Raw genomic sequence first — 15010 nt, 5'->3', positions numbered from 1 at the left:
AAAGTTGCATTATATCATTGACTATGTTTTCCCTAAGGATTTCTGGAGTTCCAGGTCCTTAAACTGATTCCTAACTTGGGTTTTATGGCAAACACGGTGCTAAGGGTTTTCTAGCACTGCAGTTAGGATCAGATCATGGAGAGACTGGTACAGTCTACACCAGTCAGCCACTGTGGTCCATTCTAGAGAGAAAAGAGACAATGTTGAAAGTAGACAATATGTTTTTAATTTACTAGGTATGTTTCTATTCTTAAATATCTCTTTGAATGGGTGTTGCCATTTGCTCGAACTTTTTAAGAAAACAGACTTGTACGACAATACAATTATACTTGAGGACATCAGAAGAATAAAAAAGCCAAGCGAACAGTCTCTATGTCAGTGTTTTTTCAGGGGAAAAAAAGCATAACATTTTGATGTTAAAGATGGGAAACTTGGTTATGACCTTTGTAGACTTATACCTACTTTCCGAATCAATCTGTCATTGCCCACCTTCTCACATAGTAATGAGATAACGTTCATGGAAATCCTCACATTTAGTTTATTTAAGAAGAAATATATTTGAAATTACAAGTTCAATAACTCTAGTTCCAGTGAAGCACATCACAATGAGGAAGCAGCTGCTTTGCAATTCAAAACAGATGGTATCTTTCTTTTTCTATTGAGATTTCCCTTTTGGAAATGCTACATCCATTGAATACCAGTAAAACTATGATTTCAAGACTTCTGTGTCATGAAACATGTTTCTGGAGGAATGATGTTAGAAATATAATTTGCAGGCACATTTCCTTTAACCAATGATTTGTAACCACCACCAAATGAAATACTGGAAATTGATTTTTTTTTTTTTAATGAAAGAAATTAGACTCTGCAGAGAAACTTTTTTGAGTAGTTTAATATTTGGCAATAATTGGCCCAGAGTTTTTCAAATTGATACAAATAGCTGATTTTATGAGGTGTTTATATTTTCTATGGAGAGAGCCTAAAGAAAGTGTTATTTAAAAAAAAAAAAAAAACCACAAAGCTAGAGAACCACCAACTTGTTCATGATGGTTTCACAACAGGTAACATACCCTTTAATATCTCATAACAGAATGTGTAACAGTTTGTGTCAAAAGATAGTAAATATTAATTGGCATACATATTCACATGCTGCTTTTATTAACCTAATTCTAAAAATTAAGTCTTTTTCTCATATTGCTGTTTTTTTTTAACTTCCCTGAAAGAAGAAAAGATCCATTTTCATTCATCTAATTATACAATGCAAAGCTGTAAATATAGTTGTGGAGCTTGTTAAGTGCATCTATAAGCAAATCCTATATGTGTAGAGGAGGAAGGTAGAGGTTCCTCGGTCTGGATATCTTCTGAAGGCAAGAGCTCAGTCTTAGGCTTCTTCATGTTCTGCATAACTCATTGTGAAAAGCTTGGCCCATCTCTGGGTAAATATGTAATTTGATAAGTTGTCACGTTGTCTGCATTTGAAGTGATATTTAAATCTTATTCCCAATCCTAAAGTATTTCTGTGTTGGTTTTTTATTTAATCATGTAGGAAAAGGCCTGAGCTAATAGGGGTACACAATTATCCTTTTGACAGTAAGAAGTTCCTTGGACTGCTCAGATGGATTTTTGGCTTTGGTCTCATGGAAAGACTGTCATAATTTTCTTTTCTTTTCTCTCCTTTTTTTTGAGAAAGAGTGTAAGTGGAGGGGGGTGAGGGAGGGGAGAGGGAGAGAGAGAATCTTAAGCAGGCTCCACCCTGGGCAAGGGACCCAACCCTGAGCTCACTGATAGTAGTAGTAGTAGTAGTAGAGCCAAAATCAAGAGTCGGTCACTCAGCCAAACTAAGCCACCCAGGCACCCGAGGATTATCATAATTTAAAGCAAAAGTTACATAGTAAAGATGACTCTATTTTTATAATTTTAGAGGAGTCAGTAAAGAGACTTTAAAAGATAATCCTAAAACAAACAAACATAATGTTCCTGTTCTCAATTTCTGCACCAAAACTTTTTTTTTTTTTTTAAGATTTTATTTATTTGAGAGAGATGGCCAGAGAGAAAGCATGAGTTGGTGGGACGGGCAGAGGGAAAGGGAGAAGGAGACTCCCCACTGAGGAGGGAGCCTGATAAGGGGTCAATCCCAGGACCCTGGAATCATGACTTGAGTGGAAGGCAGACACCTAACCACCTTAGCCACCCAGATGCCCCTGCACCAAAACTTTATTATACACACATGTAAAAAATAACATGTCCTGTTTGTAATCTTTCACCTGCATAATGTCAAACTGAAAGTCTTCCCTCAAATTTCTCTCTACCAAACCACACCTCATATTTCAACAATCATCTTATATCATTGTCTTTAAAAAATAGTCCCTGACAAATTATAGTGTGATAAACCTTCTCTGACCTGCTTTTAGGCAGCATCTGGCTATACAACGAGCATCCCTTTAGCGTGGGAGTTGTGTTGCCTTACAATTACTTTTCAGTTTAAGAAATCTAGGTGTTGTCCATGTTTTATGTCCCTGTAGATTATGATTAATCTGACACTTGCTCCTCAAATCTGGGGCTTGAAGAAGTAGCTCTTTTTTATTTAAAGTAACATTTAATTTTCAAAATAAAAAATATTTTATTTTCATAGCATTGTAGACAAGGTGGGAAATGTAGAAAAATATAAATGGGGGGAAAATACCTCAACTCAGTACCTTTTCTTTCTTTTTTTTCTTTTTTAAGTTATGTTAGTCACCATACAGTGCATCAGTGATGTCTACCCAGTACCTTTAACATCATATGTAAATTCTTCATATACCAGGAGTCAGGCATAGTTTAATGGTGTTTAGTGGATAAATTAAAACATGTTAATTCACTTCAAATATCAAGCATTGATCTATTAATAAAATAATTTGAAATATGTTCAGTCACAGATGAGAGTCTATTTTACTGCATATATTGATAATGGTTCTCATTTTGTCAGGTTAGAGTATTTAGATTGCCGATTTAGCTCTAAATCAGGATCCTGGTAACCAGTATTCATAAGTAAATGAGTCATCGGAGATAACAATATTATTTTAATTGAGGTCCCACCTAATCTCTTGGCAGGTAAAGACTCAATGGACTTGGCTTTTATTACAAATCTGCATCATTACTTTGTAATACATTAACTCTGACCCCAATGAAAGATCTTTAATCTTAGGTCTTAGAGGCAGTGGGGCATAAAGCATTAGAGAAAAGTGAAAATATTACTTCTTGCAAAATAAAAAATTCTTAATATATTTTTATGTGAAGCCTCCTTTAAAAAAAATGTCAAGTGAGGCAGAAGGGCAGTGCAAAGTTGAATTGGTATCTGCACTCATTTATCTCATGATTAATCAGAATTTAATTTACCCTAAACAAAATGTGAGGCAGATGCTGTTATAAGAATCTAGTCCTCAAATTAATTGTCTTAGATACTGCGAGTGTTTCAGAAGTTGAGCTGGCCAGTTCCATCTTCTGCCAAGTGATAAAGTTACTTAATGCTACCTTTCATTATAAAAATTAGTGTATTAAACTGTTTTTAAAACAAAATATAGTTGTATAGCTTGCATGTTGCAGTTCAAGTCACAGGGCCTGTTCTCTTACCCTATATCACCTACCCAAGGTGATATAATGTGACTAATGTTAAAAATGCATGGCCTGAGGGGCTCCTGGGTGGCTCAGTGGGTTAAGGCCTCTGCCTTCGGCTTGGGTCATGACCCCAGGGTTCTGGGATGGAGCCCCGCGTTGCGCTCTCTGCTCAGCGGGGAGCCTGCTTCCTCCTCTCTCTGCCTGTCTCTCTGCCTACTTGTGATCTCTGTCTGTCAAATAAATAAATAAATAAATAAATAAAATGCATGGCCTGATTATAACAAGGATGTATCTTTATAAGAATTTAGGCTTTAGGGGCACCTGGGTGGCTCAGTGGGTTAAAGCCTCTGCCTTCGGTTGAGGTCATGATCCCAGAGTCCTGGGATCAAGCCGCCTCAGGCTCTCTGCTCAGCAGGGAGCCGGCTTCCCCCTCTCTCTCTCTCTGCCTGCCTCTCTGCCTACTTGTGATCTCTGTCTGTCAAATAAATTTAAAAAATCTTAAAAACAAAAAAAGAATTTTGGCTTTAATGAAATATGCAGGCAGCCAACGCTTTCTTTCCTGTATATACAGGAGCTCTTCTTTAGAAAGATTCTATTCTATCAACTTCTGAGACATCTAGTTGTGTTATGCCGCCCCCAAAATGGGTCCGTGGTTAAAGGAGCGAGACTGATATAAAGCGAAGGTCAAGCAAAGCTTTATTTCGCGCCAAGCATCAAGAATCAAACTGACTGAAAAAAAAAAAAAAAGAATCAAACTGACTGGCCAGTGCCGCACCTCTTACAGAGAGGGTGACCCTTCTCTGTTTCACAGACTAGCTTTTAAGGGCAAAGGCCATGCGGTCGGGCCTGGCCAATGAGATTGTAACACACAGAGAAAGCTGCACAGTGATGCTAGGTGACCAACTGAATTACAATTTACCCTATAGTAGACATTTGACCTAGCCTATCACACCTTGGTTAGAATTGGTGCCCAAAAGGCTCCCAAAGGGCGGGGCCCATGCTCCTAGGGAGATAGTATGCAACCCCCCCTGATCGGATGTCTCCACCTGGCCTGACCCACCCTTGTATCTGGGCTTTGTTACCTAGGGCTGGTTTCCGGGACTTGTTTTTAAGTCAGTCCCCTGGGGGAAGGGGAGCAGGGACAGCCTCTGGCTAAAATATAAAAATATAAAATAGGTCCTTACAGTTGAAAAAGTTATTTTTTCTCATTCAGAACTCAAATCTTTTAGATAGACTTTAGGTAATGATAATCACCCTTTCCCTGAAATCCGCGGCAAACCGTCGCAATGCTATTTTTACTGAGCAAGAGCAATGTTGTTTATACATTAGTCAATAACTCAAATTCCTTGGCACAGCAACTGTGTAGGAAGCAATTAAAAATACAGTTACTGCAAAGTAAATTGATTCATTTAATTATGAAATATTGAATAGCACCTTTTCTAAGTTGAATGGGGACAATGTGCTGGGTCACTGAGGAGAACATGAAAGTTCCGGCCTCCCATATTTTTTCATTGAAATCAAATCTTTATCAATTTAGGGGATCAAAGTTACATTTCATCCTTTTCTGATGTTTCCATATCATGATCTCAAACTGAACATTTGACCCTGAATAGTCAACAATTTAGAAGGCATCTGACAAAGCTCATAGGATCATAAAACAGGTACAACGAAAGTGTCCTTGAAAAGACATCAGCCTTCTTTCTTTGCCTTTGCTACACTTGTTAGTGGTCAATAGTTTTTATACGGGGCCTTCACTGAATAATAACCTGTACTGTAGTGAAAGGGACACACGTCTTACCAACTGAAAGTCCCTCTGTTTTTCTGATTTGACATTGCTGTGTGATGATGTTGATGATCTCAGAATGATGTAAATGTGGAATTTGAGAGAACCATAGTGGTAAGTGAGGCGCTCTGGTCCTCAGACACACTTGGTCTCTCTTCAATAACTCAACAACTGTTCTTATTTTTGTTTTAGTTTTATTGCCCATTTGAGGTAGCCAAATTTATAGAGCTAGAGATGAGTCCAAGAGCTGCTGAACTGTTTTCCAGAGTGGTGGTAGCATTTTACATTCACACTAATTTAGTAAAAATACTAGAGTTGGTGGGCAAATGAGAACAACAGAAAAAAAAATGGATAAAACGTATGAAAAATACAAGATTAATCTAAAAGGCCTTCTACAAGTTGGTTATAAAGTTGGTGCAGAATAGTTGGTAGGCAGAATATAGCATAGACATACACACAGAGAGAAACATACTGAATTTATGTAATTCAGTTACCACATAATATAAGAATGTTCATTTTGGGGGGGAAGACAGACTTTACCTGTTACTGAGATCAGGAAAACTTTAAGGAGTTCCCAAGGATAGTAGTGTACAACAGAGTTAATAGGATTTTCTTCAAATCCTAAAAATGAATAGAAAAATGAATTGTTCAGGACTATCTCTTTTATGATATGCAAAATTAACTGCACAAATTTGAGGTAAAATTCAGCAGTAACACTAGAGCAAGACAAACACTTCTCACAGTTGACATCAAAAACAATCAAACAATCCATAGAAGGAAAAATTAATTCAGCTGATGAAAGTTTACAAATTTTGATCTGCAAAGACACTGTCAAGACCAACAAAACAAGCTACAGATGAGGAGAAAATATTTGTGACTCTCATGTCTGAAAAGGGGAGAGTATCTAGAAAATAACTCTCAAAACTCAACAGTAATAAAATGAATTATCTAATGAGAAAATGGGCAAAGTCATAAACAGACAATTCACCAAGGAAGTTATGCAGATGGCAAATAAGCACATGAAAGATGTTCAACGTCATTATTCATCAAGTAAATGCAAGCTAACACCACAAAGTGATCCCATTACATAGTTACCGAAATGGATGAAGTAAACTAGAATGTCAGCATCAAACGCTGGCAAGGACATGGAGAAACTGGATCCCTCACACATTGCTGGTGTGAATGTGAAACGCTACAGCCCCTGTGGAAAACCAGTTTGGCAGTTCCTGAAAAAACTGAACACGCAACTATCAGCTACAATAAATGTAACACAGCAATTGAACTCTTGGGCGTATTGAAGAGAAACGAAAATTTAGGTCCGCACAAAAGCCTATACAGTTTCATTTACAGCAGTTTTACTTGTAATTGTCCAAAACTGAAACGATCCTCAGTAAGTAAATGACTACACAATTCCTGTTATGTCCATATCACAGAGTCCAGCAGTATAAAGGAAAGTACTACAGATCTGTGTGATGACTTGGTTGAATCTCTAGGGAATTATATTGGTTGCCAGAAGTCAGTTATTGACGTTCACGTACTGTATAATGCCGTTCTTATCACATTCTTGAAATGACAACATCGTAGAAGAGGAAAACTGTTCATGGTTTCCAGATGTCAGGGGTTGGCATGAGAGTGGGTTGATGGGTCAATAGATGGTAACAACAGTTTTTTGTGATGATGGAAATGCTCTGTATATGGGCTACATCATTGTCAATATCCTGATTCTGACATTGTGCTATAGTTTTGCAAAATGTTACCATTGGAGGAAATGGGGTGGGGTGGATGGGAAAGAAAATAGGAGATCTCTATTTTTTCTAACTACTTGTGTGATTAAAAAAGAAATGTGGTGGAAGAAAGTTGCATGGTAGATGTTACATGTTAGGTTTCTCCAGTCCCGCCTAACTGGAGAATATATTTTAGTTTTATTTCCCTCTAGGGTTGTGTCAGCATTATTCCACCTTCCTGGTTTTGATAACAACAACTTCTGGCAACAGAAATATTCTTCTCTTAATAATTTTCCTTAACCCAACTTTCTCTTTTTAACTTGATTTAAAAGAAACTTTAATATTACTGCTTATAAAAGAAAACAAATTAATTCACCCTTATGAAAAAGGAAACCATAAAAATGAATACCTAATGATTCTATGTTTTTTAAATGTATACTTGTATCACTTAAAATCTTCACAGCTTAATGTGTACTGCATTTGTGCATGGCAATGTTAAGTTCTTTTAAAAATCCTTTATTTCGGGGCACCTGGGTGGCTCAGTGGGTTAAAGCCTCTGCCTTCGGCTCAGGTCATGATCCCAGGACCCTGGAATCGAGCCCCGCATCGGGCTCTCTGCTCAGCGGGGGACCTGCTTCACCCCCTCTCTCTGCCTGCCTCTCTGCCTACTTGTGATCTCTGTCTTTCAAATAAATAAATAAAATCTTTTAAAAAATCCTTTATTTGTAGGGTTATATTACAAATATTTTCTATATGCTTATTTCTAGAGGGCATAGAGTAAGATTATCTGCTATTTCTAATTACATAATAGTTTTGATATTATTGTGTCTTTGTGCAAGTGTGACTGTGACCCACCCAGCAGAGGAAACAACTTGTGCAAAATGTTGGCTTTCATTTCTGGGAGCAAAATTAAGTTCATATGACTGTAGCTTTAGGAACATGCTGTCATAGGTGGGATCAGATTGGGGGTCCTTTAATGTAATGCAGTGAAAGAAGGACTTAGGTTAATGCTAGTGAAACCAAGAAAAGATCAAAATAGATCTGTTGGGATACTATGATTTTTTTTTCTTAGTTTCATCCCACTAAAAGAGTATCTCTGCTCTGCAAATTTTCTGATATGTTATACACACACATATAATAATCTTCTTAGCAACAAATGTGTACTTAAGAAAGGTCCTGTAGGAAATCTGTATGTTTTTGTGACGTGTGCTGGTTGAGTGGTAAGTAAAAACTTGGATTTAAATTAGAAGCAAATGGTGGGACCCAGGCATGTATGAAAGATGCTTAGAAACTTAGAGCTGACTTTATTTACTCTTTAGATTCACTGTTTTGATATATCTTTACAGAGGCTTGCTCTTTCTATCCATCATTTTAATGAAACCCCAAACTAAAATAGCAAGCGTAGTTCCAAATACCAAAAGACCAGTTTAATATTTTTTCACTTAAAAATATGTCTTCTTCCTCCCTCCCTCCTTCTGTCTTTCCCTCTTTTCGTGCTTCCTTTCTCTCTTTGTAGGTTTTTTTGAGGGGGAGGAGGGGGGTCTTTTTTTTTTTTCCATAAAGGATAAACATTGTTTTAAAGGCTCTATCCATCATGGTTCCTGAGTTGGTCTGTGTTCCTTCATGCTTCCAAAAACAATCATTCTGTGAAGTGCTTCACTCCCTACAGGGCTCCAGTGCTAACAAATCAATTAGCACCAATTAATCAGTTATGTAACTCAGGACACCAAGAAAACACACACACACACACACACACACACACACACACAAATGTCACAGGTGTAAATTAGCACTTCTGGTACTGACAGGGCATTTCTAACTGAAACCTGATTCATTCAGGTTTCTGAGTGAATAAAAGAGGAAGTCAAATTTTGGTTTGGAGATGCCATTTTAATCCCCTTCTCCACCTTCTGTTTTGTTTAATGCTAAGAGGCAATTTAAGAACTATGAATCACGATCTTTCACTCCTTATTTTGGTCTTCATGATCTCTCGTCACAAAACTATCCTTTTACTTGACCGTGTTTCACGTCACTTTGTTAAAGCATCTCATGTTTAAAGAGCACTCAGCCAGATTATTATTTTTTTAAGATTTTATTTATTTATTTGACAGAGAGAGAGATGACAAGTAGGCAGAGAGGCAGGTTGGGGGGGGGGGTGGAGAAGCAGGCTCCCTGCTGAGCAGAGAGCCTGACGCAGGGCTCGATCCCAGGACCCCAATCATGAGCTGAGCCGAAGGCAGAGGCCTAACCCACTGAGCCACCCAGGCGCCCCAGCCAGATTATTTTAATAACTTGCTAATGCCTGACAGTATTATAATGTATTAGAAGCAAATGATCAACCTGGGTTTTATTTCTATTTAAGGACCTGTCTTTCTGTGCTAGGATTGACTTTGATCTTTTTAGTCATACTGAGGTAGAAGTTTTAGGTCCTCCATGAAATGGACCAATCCATCAAAGAGTTCCCTTATCCCTTTGGTCCCCATTACAAGGCAGTAGTAGTCAGACAGTACACGAAAAGAACCCACTGGGGTTCCTGGGTGGGATCCTGCACTGCTCTAAGTGGTCTTCCACAAGGCACTGGCAGCTGTTTGAACGTGGGGCTGGTACTCCCAGAGGCTTTTGCCCATTAACCTCCATTGGGAAGGGGATTCAGATGCTTTTTGTTATCTTTATTGAAATAAAAACAGTGAGTTAGTGACCCCAATTGTAATTCTCTTATCACATTTGGGATTCTGGGAGCCAAGTTTCTCTCTATCTCTCTTTCTGTCTGTCTTTCTTCTTTCTTTTTAATAGAAACATTGAAAGAAACTGGAATAACTGCCAAGGAGGCTCTGAGCAATATATTCTGAAGATAATGCTTTTCTCCTTCCTCAATAAGGTTTATCTTCAGCAAAAGTGGCAGACATGCCTCGGTATTTCTACCGTGCTGAAAAAGAGCAGACAATAGTTAGACCTTCTGAGTGTCCCCGTAAGAATATAGATTGTAATGAAATGGAAGTTAAAAAAAAAAAAAGTGATTCTAATTAACTATATATTCAGAAGAGTTTTTATTAAAATACTGTAGCTTTTCCAAGCCTCAAGGGTAAAGAGACAAAATAAATCACTTTTCCTCTGACAAGTAGCTGTATTATCTGAATAAGGTTTGGGGCATTTACAGGCTATTCCAATGTAATGGAAATCTTCCTTTACCTTTGTTCAGTAAGGTTCTCTCCCTCTCTCCCAGTGTGTGTGTGTGTGTGTGTGTGTGGTGGTTAGTGGGTGGGGGGGTCTTCCTCTCTCTCCCTCACACACAATTTGTAATTTATTGGCCTCTTCTGGAAATTTCTATATTTTCAGGGCCTTTATTCAGTTTCCTCCCTTCCTTCCTACAAACAAACCCCACTTAATCCAGCCTTGAGAAAATAAGACCTTACACGGAGCCTGCTCTTCTTTTCTTACAAATTGGGTCACTCTACAGTCTGCTTCTGGGTCATCGCCTCATTTTCTTTGCAAATGCTTCACTCCTCTTTAGAGCTTTCAAAATTTCTCAGAGAAGTCTTAAAAAAAAAAAAACCTTTCAAACATAAAGCTCAGAATACAAATAGAGCTGAATACAGTGCAACTTATAATTGGTCGTGCTAGGGAACTTGGGTTTGTGACCAGAGATCAGCATCCTAAGAAGCAGGAAATTGCAAATCCACAGGGCTGGACTTCCGTTTCTTGTTAAATGCCTCTGCCGAGGTCCCTCTAAGAGGCTGTCATTGAAAATACGGCTCAATCTTCTCTTCATAGTTGGTGTGGGCATTTTGCTTTTGTTGAGGAAGTATAAAAGTTTCTTTTCATGAAAATCTGATGGCTAATTGAAAATGCAAAAGGAAGTAAATGATTCTTTAGAATCAAAGTCATGTTTCTCAGCATGTTTCAAGGGACACTAGTTTCAATAGACATTAATAGGAATTAAATGAACAAAATAATTCTCTTGGGAAACACTACCAAGGCAGTTAAACAGGTTTCTTTACTGCGGGAGTTTTCGGAATCTTTTATTTATTAATGCACAGGAACCTCTGAGGAGAGGATACATAGCAGATATTATTAAATTAATTTAGCTACCAAAGAACATCTCATGGAAACAGCATTCTTTGGAACATGTCTTAGGAAATGCTGTTATAAATGCTGATGTGGCAAATACAAATTTTTAAAGAATGATTGTAACTGGTGAATCATTTCTTCTCTGGACAGTGGGTCATGACATGACTGAGACCAAGGGCCAGCTCAGTTCCTTCCTAATGCTCAACAGAGTATTCATTTCATTTGCTCCCACCACCCGATCCTTTTCTACAGAGTGACCCTAACTAAGTGGCTTGGAGATTCTGCTTTTTATAGACATAAAGTGTATTGAAGAATACATCTATCCTTTCACGCTCCCAAATAAATTACCTTGCGTGACTTTTCTGGTCATGCTTTTCTGGTTGCTGAGAAATACTCGGTATTTGATAGCATACTAGGCTACATAAAAATTGAACTTCCAAACATTGTAACTCTTCTTAGACTGTGTACATAACTTCTGTCTGACCATTGTTCAGAGATGTCTGTTTTCACTCTGGGCTCCTGACTGGTCCCTCCTGTCATTTTCTTCCATCATACCATATTCATGCTTTGCATCATAGAACTCATTTCAATTTGTGATTATCTAATAGTTCATTGATAAAATTTTATAGATTTTTCCATCTCTGGGACAGTAAGTTTTATAAGACAGAGACTGTTTTGTTCATTGTGTCTTTATACACAAGACCCAGCCAAGAAATAGGTGTGATGTAGCTATTTAATAATTGGAATTGTTAAATAGATGAATGAATGTATGCAAGGTCTGTCTTTATCTAGGTGCTCAGTTCATGAGATCAAATCACTGAATTCAGCCATGTGGCAAAAAACTCTTTATTCATTAGCTTTCCAAGGGGGAAAACATGAGTACTGATCATAGCCCTTCTGAAAGTGTATGCCATAAGTTCTGACACCTGAATAAAAAACAAAAAACAAAAAACTGTAAGTGGTGGTTTTTGAGGACCACATTAGAATATAAACATACACAATTAATAATCATCGTTAGAAATATCACTATTCTGCCAATAAACTGCCCTCTTCAAATTAAGGTTAATGCATTCTTGTTCAAGGTCAGGAATCAGTAAGTGTAAGACTTTCAACTATTTAAATTATAAAAAAGTTAATCAGATCATTGGTAGTACTCTAGTGGTTTTCCCCATTTAACAGGGCAAATGATTATGATTGTGTTATACAGTTATCCTATAATACAAAATTAGATGTCAATCATTAAATATAGAGAGCCTGTCAAGTTACATAAATCTATCTATAAAGCATTTTAAAATTTTGGAAATTCATCATCTTTTTGAAAGTAAACAATATTGTTTTGCACATTACTAATAACTTAATTAAAGACTACTAATAAATATCTTCATTTTTCTTGAAAATGTAAATGATCCCCAAACCATTCTGGGCAGAGAAGCCAAATTTGAGGGTTGTTTTTTTGTTTTGTTTTGTTTTTCTGGAAAAAAAAATCAAAACTTTGTGTTTACCTTAGACTATTCTTCTTTTTGAAGTTTTGATTGGAATATCCTAAACATCTTTTTCTTTTTCTCCACTCCATTTCCTGGTTGCAAATTTTAATACCAGTATCTTTTTTTTTTTTTTCATTTAATTCAACCAAAAGTACCCTGATTCTAATACTAAGGCATCTAAAAATTTCCGATGCAATACACACAATTATGAATTCACTGAGGAGATTTGCATTATTCTCATCAGCGTGGGGATTCAGGGCAAGTTAAATGTGTAACTTCAGCATTAGAATATTTCATCTGCCAGTTTCTCTGCTTGACATTTGTAACCGTTGTAAAATCTGCAGTTTGATTTCTTGATTTAACTATCAAGCATGTGCTAAACATAACCTGCTCATCATATGACTATATACATGCATGCATATATATAATGTATGAAATATAGGTAAAAATATGTATCTTCTATAGGAAAAACACTCTTTTGATTTTACATTCTTATGTAGCTAATGCTCCCATTTTACAACTGTCTACAAAATACTTCTAAAAAAATATTTGATTTTTGTGTGTGTTTATCCCTTTGTACCATAGTCTAGTCAAATAGTCCTCCAACTGATGGACATTTGGGTTGTTTATTCTCTTCTGCTGCACTGAATATACTTGTATATATATATCAGTTCATATTTTTGGCAAAATAACTTTGGGACATGTTTTTGGGATGTGATTTAGGATATTTTGCTTTTTTTCCCCTAGTATTAAAAAAATATGGTTAAACTTTTTTTTCCAATATATTTAAGGTCTAGTTGTGTGTCTTTTAATATACACTCTCAAAACCTCCACGCACTTTTCTATGGGAGTGTTAATCCTAATTTTCTTAAAACATAATAAACACTTAGGTACATTGATGGATAATAGTCACGATAGATACTAACCCTTTGTTCGCTGTATATATTGCAAGTATCTTTTTCAAAGTTTTGGCCATCTAAAAGTGGTCTCCTTTTCACTCTTAATAGGTTTCTTCCACTTGCATTTTCTTAAATTTCATTATTCTCCTAACAAGTAGAGTTAGAGTTTTAAAATATCAGTTGGCTTATGTCACTCTGTTGGCTTCAGTCCTCCAGCTGAATATACTGATATTGGCCACACCACGTATTTCTCTTCTTTGATGCCTTTGCACGTGTCATGTTAATTCAGTTCTTTAAAATGTTAGCGGCTTCTCATTATTTAAGACTCAGCAGACATAACCCCTTCGCAGAGGGAATGTCCATGACTTTTCATCTAAGGTTTACTTTCTTCCCTTCCTTTATTCTTGAACACAGTACCCTTTGTTTATTGTCTTTGTGGCACTGTTTATTGAAAATAGATTGCTCATTAACTTGTTTACTGTATTATTTTCCTATTCTTTTCAGTAAAGTATAATCTCTGTTTCATTTTTCTTTGTTTTTGGCTAATTTAGCTCTTGGAACCATTCTAGATATACACTCAATATTCAATAAGTATTTACTAAATTAATTGGCAAATAGGCAATGGATTTTAGGTAGATAGTAAACTGGGAAGTAAACCCATTTTCAAGTGTACTTACTCTGTCAATAAGATATGCATCTTTCAAGTGTACTTACTCTATTTGTCAATAAGATATGCATCATGCCCATCATTTAAATAAACTTCTAATTCATCAAAGTAAAAAAATTTGGAGAAATTTTGAAACTGTTGTTAGCCCAAAGGGGTGCCTTGCTATATTGAAATATATTTGTAATTCCTAAATATAGTTCATACTGGAAGGATAGATACACTTTTTATTTCAATATCTTCTACCCTTCTGTAATTATGGCCCTTATTATTTAAGCTACACAGAAGCAGTTATTTTTCTAAACACATTTCCCTATTCTCCTCATCCTTGAGATGCTGCTCATCCCCTAAGAACCATCTCAAATGTCACATACAACACAGATCCTGTCTTCCACTTCCATCCCTTGCCCAGTTACAAAGAAAGCACTACAACTAGTAGATCCTCCTTCTGCTATATTTATGTGTATTTGCTCTACTTACATGTTTGCTTCCCTAGTGATTTTCTGTGACATAGTATGAACCACTTGGAAGGCAATGGTGGGAGGGTGGATGCTGGCATATCAAGGTCTTCAAGTGTAATAACAGATTTCCTATAGTTTGGATATGAAAAGTATAACACACAATTCTATTCTAAAATGGCACATTAGAGTCCTAATTATATAGATATCTTAGATCATCTAACAATGCCTTTGCATTTTCCCACTATTATTATATTAAATTTTCAGATAAAATGATATAATAAAACCTTCTTTTAAGAAATAACATCAGGCCAAAGTTGGATAAATAAAGAGGGA

The 15010-nt window shown here is 36.6% G+C and overlaps 1 protein-coding gene across 1 annotated transcript in view; it reads left to right on the top strand.

Moving 5' to 3' along the window:
- The window catches only part of LUZP2 (leucine zipper protein 2), a gene marked incomplete at both ends in the record, with an annotated part of 463107 nt that overhangs the window by 23140 nt on the left and 424957 nt on the right, over positions 1-15010 (top strand). The window lies entirely within an intron of this gene.

This window comes from Martes martes, assembly GCF_963455335.1.
Source record: "Martes martes genome assembly, chromosome: 10".
NCBI lineage: Eukaryota > Metazoa > Chordata > Mammalia > Carnivora > Mustelidae > Martes > Martes martes.
This window is presented reverse-complemented; position numbering and strand designations above follow the sequence as displayed.